This window comes from Panthera tigris, chromosome A1 (assembly GCF_018350195.1).
Source record: "Panthera tigris isolate Pti1 chromosome A1, P.tigris_Pti1_mat1.1, whole genome shotgun sequence".
Classification (NCBI taxonomy): domain Eukaryota; kingdom Metazoa; phylum Chordata; class Mammalia; order Carnivora; family Felidae; genus Panthera; species Panthera tigris.
This window is the reverse complement of record NC_056660.1, coordinates 37,719,603-37,727,069: the sequence shown is the minus strand read 5'-3', so window position 1 is coordinate 37,727,069 and position 7,467 is coordinate 37,719,603. Positions and strand designations below refer to the sequence as shown.

The following is a 7,467-nucleotide window of genomic DNA, read 5'->3' as shown; positions in this document are numbered from 1 at the left end:
TTCATATATTAAAAAATAAATAAATAAATAAATAAAAAAGAAGAGGTGGCATGTATGTGTATACACGCACACACACACACACACACACACACACACACACACAATGGAATACTACTCGGTGATGGAAAAGCTTGAAATCTTTACATTTGAGACAATGTGGATTGAACAGGAGGGTATTATGCTAAGTGAAATAAGTCAGAGAAAGACAGACATCATGTGATTTCACTCACATGTGGAATTTGAGAAAGTTAACAGAAGATCATAGGGAAAGGGAAGAAAAATAAGATACAAACAGAGAGGCAGGCAAACCGTAAGAAACTCTTAAATACAGAGAAAAAATTGATATATGATGGGGGTGGGGGGTTAGGGGGTGGGAAAAATGGGTGATGAGCATTGAGGAGGGCACTTGTTGGGTTGAGCATTGGGTGTTGTATATAACTGATGAATCATGGGAATCTACTCCTGAAGCCAAGGCTATACTCTATGTTAGCTAACTTGACAATAAATAAATAAATAATAAAAATAATGACCAATCTGTTAAAAATGACACATTTCACAGAAAATACAGGAAGGTAAAAGATCAAAGTCACCCTTTAAAAAACAAAAAGAAACTTACTGAGAGGAGAGGACATAGGTAAAGTTAGAGGACAAACCCCCACAGAGGGGAGAAGTCGGCATACAGATATTGGAAGATGGTTTCCTGCTTTGTTATGCATAGCCACTTAAGGCGGTAGACAGAATCATGACTTAATTATTGTTCTGGTGTGCTGAGGCTCCCTTCAATGGGCATCAGAAATCCAGGACAACAAGATGGGACTACCAAGGCTAGTATCCAGACAACAGACTGACTACCTAGAATGACCTCAGCAGTGGCCAGAATGGAGTGTGATATATCACCTTCGCACATCTCTTGAAGAGGCAGCTCGTACAAGAAATGGGTGTTTTGATTTACCCAATTACCACTGTTTTCTCCCACGAAATTTGAGTATGTTGATAGTACTATCTAGATTTGCTATGATATAGAAGGCCCTACCTAGGCTTCATGCTGAGGCCATGTAGTAAATCAGCCTTTTTCCAAAGCTCTTTTTTCTAAGGTGAATGGTACTTACTATCAATAAAATGGTCCTTTTTAATTGAAAAATAAATTTAAAAAGAGAGACAAAGGTCATAATGTTTTCACGCAATACATACTTAGTTTTTTAAATAACAATTGTAACAAATGACAGAAAGAATTGTGGAATGCTGCTCTTGTGAACCATACAGAAAACAACATTTTGGATTGCTTAAAGGACATAATTTAAAGAAATGTCTCAAACACTTTTTGAAATACTGTAGTAGTCAGTCCATAGAGGCATGCCTTCAGTGGATATGGGAATGCAGTTCAGAAAAGAAAGAGAAATATCACAGGGGTACTACTCAGTTTCTTCAAAATCACTGAGCAAAAAAAGCAACGTTCAGCTTCCATACTGATTTCACACAACTTCTACACAGTATCTGGACTTCAATCCAAGAGCAAAAGTTAAGACTCTCCTCTTCTATTTTTGGTAAACAACTGCATGGTAAACTTAAATGACTTTTCCCCTGGATTTTATCTGGGAGTGGCCTTTTTAATTTTTTATTTTAAATAAAGGGCAGGTTTGGTATCAGCAATATCAATATTTCTTTTTTATACTGATATCAGCAGTGTCAATATTTCTTGGGATCTCAGGAAGATTCATATTTTTTACAGCTGATACAGCACAGGCTAGAGATCCTGCAAAGCCAGCCTCAGATTTCTCCAGTTCATTTTGTGCATGAATTTGTGTAACAATCTCATTCATTTTTGTCTCCAATACCATTCACTCCATCACCATTTCTGCAAGAATATTGTGAACCTTGTCTACATTGTAAATTAAATCCAGTTCACAGACATTTTCAAAACGCTTGTCTAATGTTTCCACAAATACTTTGAGTTCTAAGGACATTATGAAAGATTTTCAGCAAGCAGGGATTGGTGGGTTTGGGGGTCAAATCTGTATACACATGGTAAGAGATCCATGAATCTTGGGCTTCCTGGGTGATTGAATTGGATTTAAAATGCCAAGTTCACTTTGTGAAGAATCCACATAGAAGACCAAGTATAATGTTGCATAATGTCTATAAATCAGTTTGTTGTCAGATCCTCCAATTAACAATTCTCCTTCTAAGAAATCACATTTTCATCTCTCTTAGATACCAAATAGAATGTCTCCCTGATGACTGGCTGTTGTGTGTCTTCTCTGTAGGGCTTGTAGAACTTGGAAAGCCTTGGCTTCCCATGGTGTTGAAGATGAGGGTCGCCTAGATCATGCCTAAGCAGGTCCAACCAGTTGGGCACTGGGGCAGGAGCACCAGCTTTGCCTGGGGTCATCACTGGTGATCCTTGCCCACCCACCCTCCCACATGTGCATATTCTTAAATGGTAGTTTGGTTTTTTTTAATGTTTATTTACTTTGAGAGAGAGCATGCACGTGAGTGAGCAGGGGATGGGCAGAGAAAGAGGGAGAGAGAATCCCAAACAGTCTCCATACTGTCAGCACAGAGCCCAACACGGGGCTCAATCCCACCAACTGTCAGATCATGACATGAGCTGAAATCAAAAGTAGCTGGCTTAACTGAATGAGGCACCCACGTACCCCTAAATAGATTTTTAATAGATTGAACATATGAAACTTGATTATTCAAAAAGACATTTAAACTGCCTACATGTTGTTGTGGCAATAACTTATGTAAACAATAAATACAACGGTATCATAGATATGGTTTGGCACAGAGATCTGTCTATCTATAGATAGATTTGGATAGAGAGATAGAGATAGAGATAGAGATAGAGATAGAGATAGAGATAGAGATAGAGAGATATGTTAATGATGTTCAGCCCATAGTTAATTTTGGTATCTCATTTCTGGTCTCTTTAATTTCTCCTCATTTTGGTCATACTTTCATCCTTCTTTGCTTGACTGGTAATTTTTGATTGAATGCCAGACACAATGAATTTTACCTTTTTGAGCACCGAATATTTTTACATACCTAAATTATTCTTGAGGTTTCATTTCAACCCAGTTGGGTTACTTGGAAGTAGTTTGAACCTCACATAAGGCCAGAGCAAGTCTTTAGTCTTGGCTAATTTTATTTCACTACTGAGGCAATACCTTTCTTAGTACTCCACTCAATGGCCCAAGATTTATAACATTTTTACACCTCCGTGAAACACAAACTACTCGTTGGTCTATTTGAGCTCTGGAGATTGTTTTCTCTAAACATGTATCAGGTGGTTGTTTTCCCAGCCTCAGGTATTTTCCTCAAATGCGTGTGAATTAGTACTCCGCTGCATACTTGAGAGGGATTCTCCACCTATCTCTGAGGCTCTTTTCATGTATAGTTTACCTTACAGTATGCAGCTCTAAAACTCCAGCTGCCTTGATCTGCACACTCTCCTCTTCTCAACTCAGGGTGACATGCAGGTCACCCCGAAAGCCTGCTGCGTCCTAACAAACTGGGAAGCCCACCCCGGTGTGTCCCTGCTCTAAACCTTAGTTTGGTTCACTGAGGATTGGTGACTCCGCGCTGTCAGAAGCACCATGCCATCCATGCCATCTGCTTCTGCGAGTGAACCTGGGACCCTGGACCGAGCAGGTGGACCGCAGTGGGCAGGGAGAGCAAACGTTTGCCAGGAAAATTGTTGGCAGTAATGGGAAAAAATGGCGCACAACTTACACTCTCAAAGCCAACTGGCTGACTGGCGGGTGGGACTGGAGTTGGGGGAAGAACTGTCGCCCTTCCAGGGACCCTGCCACCCCCTCCCCTTTCACTGCCGCTCCCTGCTCACCTATGTGTGAGAAGATTGGGCGCTACTCCATGGAGGTGAGCCCCAGGCACGGAACGGTGGGCAGCATCTGCAGAACTGGTTCCAACCTGCTTGGAGCTACTCAAACATGGCCGGGCCCGCCCCTTCACCATCCCCGCCTCCTGCTGGGAACTCTCGTGTGCTCTCCTGGCTTTATCTTTGTTTCTGTGGCTCCTTTCCTGACAGCCTCTTCTTCTTCCACCCCTAGTCCTGCATTCCCTCCAGCTATAGTCCAGTCCATGTCTGGCAGACTCCTTTCTGCGGCCCTTCCTTAAAAGGAGCAGCACAGGCTTGGGGTTTGGTTGGACATTGGAGCGGTGCTTGAGCCTTGCGCTTTTGGTTCTAGGCCCCCTCCATGGCTCTGCTCTGCTTTTCCCAGGCCTGGGAGCCGGATGGGGAGTAGGAGTGCCAAGGTGACCTGCCTGCTCTGGATGGTGAGGCTATAATGTGGGCCTTTGGGGCGCCTGGGTGGCTCAGTCGGTTAAGCGTCCGACTTCAGCTTGCGTCATGATCTCACAGTCCGTGAGCTCGAGCCCCATGTCAGGCTCTGTGCTGACAGCTCAGAGCCTGGAGCCTGCTTCAGATTCTGTGTCTCCCTCTCTCTCTGCCCCTCCCCTGCTCATGCTCTGTCTCTCTCTGTCTCAAAAATAAATAAAAACATTTTAAAAAAATTTCATAATGTGGAACTCCAGACCCTTCTCAGCAGGTGTACCCCCCAAATCTATTCCTTAGTAGGGCTCACAGTGAAAGATGGGCTCTCCAGACCCACAATGGGGTTTCCAATAAAATGGCAGTTCCTCTAAACAAACAAAAAAACTTTATAATTAAAATTTTTAAATAGTTTTAATTTAATAAAAACTATTTGGCAAATAAGTTAGTATTCTGGCCAAGGAAGACCAAAATCTATTGTGTTTTTCTATCCAAATGAAAGTTTCATGGTATTTTATATTTTAAAAATTGAGTAAGACTGAGAGCCATCATAACCCTCAACATTAATCATGATAAGCTCAAAAGAAGTTGAGCACCAACTGTCAATTTAATCAGATTTATTTTGTATTCAGCAATTTCATGCTAATGAAGTAGATTTATTCCATTGAATTAATATTGCTAATTTTAATATTTGTTTCTCCAATTTTGCTTATATGTAATTATTAAATTTTCTTTGATTTATAGTAACAAAAAACGTAAATCACAGTAACTTCATTCCTAGATGTGTGTTTGTGCTTAAAACACAGCACATGATATAATAAACACTGCAGCCTATGCTACTTTATTATTGTTATCATTATTCCTATTAAAGGAATTATAAAACACTGATATTTGAGAAGTCTGATCCAACAGGAAACTAATTGGTTGAAGTGTTGAAATTCTATAGTCTTACCGAACTTCATGTCAGAAAACTTCATCCATAGGCTGCTTAGGAGAGCATAGAGTAGAGCAAAGGTTTTTCAAATATTAGTGCTTTTGAGAATCACCAGAGCCAATTCCCAGGCTCTAGAGTTTCTGATTTAATAAGTCTAAGGTGAGATCCAAGGACATATTTTTTTTTAAATTACCTCCCATGTGATTTTGATGCTGTAGTCTGTGAATTACACGGCACTCTGGTCCAAAAATCAAGATGAAGAAGTAAATGGTGATTTGGACTAGAATTGATTATAGTTGTAGAGAAGCAAATAAAAAATACACATAACCCAAACTCAGGGATAGGTAAAGCTTCCATGAGGAGTTAATTTGAAGAAAGCTTCAGACATGGTGAGGCAAAAAGATCAGAAATTTCTAGGAAATTTCATAGTGATAAAGAGACCTGGAAGTAAGGGCACACATGACATACTTAGGAAACAACAAATTATTAAACATAACTGGAGATTCTTAAGCTGATTAAACCGTAGACAAATCGATTGCTAACAAAGAGAACATTACAAAGGAATCAATATACTCTTAACCCGACATTTACCAGTAACCAATGAGTGTAAATTCTTTACATAAATCTTTTTAATTGTGACCATAACCCTTATTTAGATTACTTTTATGAGAATATTCTCTTTTTGCTATAATCCACAGTTACTTGAAACTTTTTATATGTATAGATGATTGGTTTCATTTGTAATCTTCTGAGACCAAATATACTTTTTTTTTTTTTCTGGCCATTTTTCATAGGTATTGTAACATTTAAGGTTTTCAAAATAGACCCCCCCCCAAATATTGTCTAATAATTGAGATCATAATCTACATATTTTCTATTTTCATTTAGTCAATTAGAATTAACCAAATTTCATTCTATACTACAGGTATGGCAGAAAGATTTTTAAAAGCTTAACACTCATGCATGATACAGTATCATTTTCTATTCTTTCTCCACAGAAACTACATGTCTAATGCCTGCAGTTATAACTAGAAGCCAGTTTTCACTAAATTCTGGATTCTATTTCTAGAGATAGTCATATGTCAGATATGATAAATTAAGCTCTTTCCAACTCAGGCTTCCAGTTATCGTTAATTAAGCAACACGCCTCACTTAGCCCCAAAGGAAAGACATAGCATTGGCCCTTCATTCCTGAAATGAATGAAATTAAACCATGAAAAATATAAGTTCTCCTATATTTATAGTACCTGAGTTCATAGAAAACAATTTATAGACCTCACTCCTAAGTAATGTTCTGCTCTAATTTCAGCATGGTATTCATATTTTGTAAATGAACAACCTACCATTCAGATCTCTAGCATTTCTGGCCATTGATCTTCAAAATATAGATTTGAGGGGTGCCTGGGTGGCTCAGTTTGTTAAACGTCCAACTCCGGCCTAGGTCATGATCTCCCCGTTTGAGCCCTGTGTAGGGCTCTGTGCTGACAGCTCAGAGCCTGGGGCCTGTTTCAGATTCTTTGTCTTCCTCTCTCTCTGCCCCTCCCCCACTCATGCTATCTGTCTGTCCAAAAAGTAAACAAACATTTAAAAAGTTAAAAAGAAATAAATATAGATTTCATAAAGGTTAAAATAGTTATTAGTTCTTTTAGTGAGGGTCTATACCCTCTCGCAGCATTGTTGGTATCTGTGGTGTCCTATCAACAAGTTTAATACATCAAAAGCTGTTTTATATTTTTAATAATTTTTTAAGTTTTTAAAATTTTTTTCAATGTTTATTTTTGAGAGAGAGTGAGAGAGAGCGAGAGAGAGCGGGGGAGGGGCAGAGAGGGAGACACAGAATTTGAAGCAGGCTTCAGGCTGCCATCACAGAGCTGGGTGCAGGGCCCAAACTCACAGACCAAGAGATCATGACCTGAGTTGAAGTTGGACGCTTAGCTGACTGAGTCACCCAGGTGCCCCTATTTTATTTTATTTCCATACTGACAACCAGACATAACCAATCTTGGAAGAGAGCTCCCATTAATGTACATATTAAGATTAGCAAACCTTTTTCAGCATGATGACAAGCTTCTAGTATTTTAATTTGGGTGTAATTCAGAATTCTGTATTCTGTTCCTAACGCTACTGCTTGGCCTGTTGGAGCTAGGGCTAATTAAACTATCATATATATTTTTGTCACTGGGAATTTAGGGAATGTGTGCAATTTGAAAATAAACAATGCACCCCAAATTAAAAATTG

The 7,467-nt window shown here is 39.4% G+C and overlaps 1 pseudogene; it reads right to left on the bottom strand.

Annotated features, from left to right (window-relative positions):
- Positions 1-1,652: 1,652 nt before the first annotated feature.
- LOC102965097 lies at positions 1,653-2,328 on the bottom strand (annotated as a pseudogene).
- Between the last annotated feature and the right edge of the window lie 5,139 nt (positions 2,329-7,467).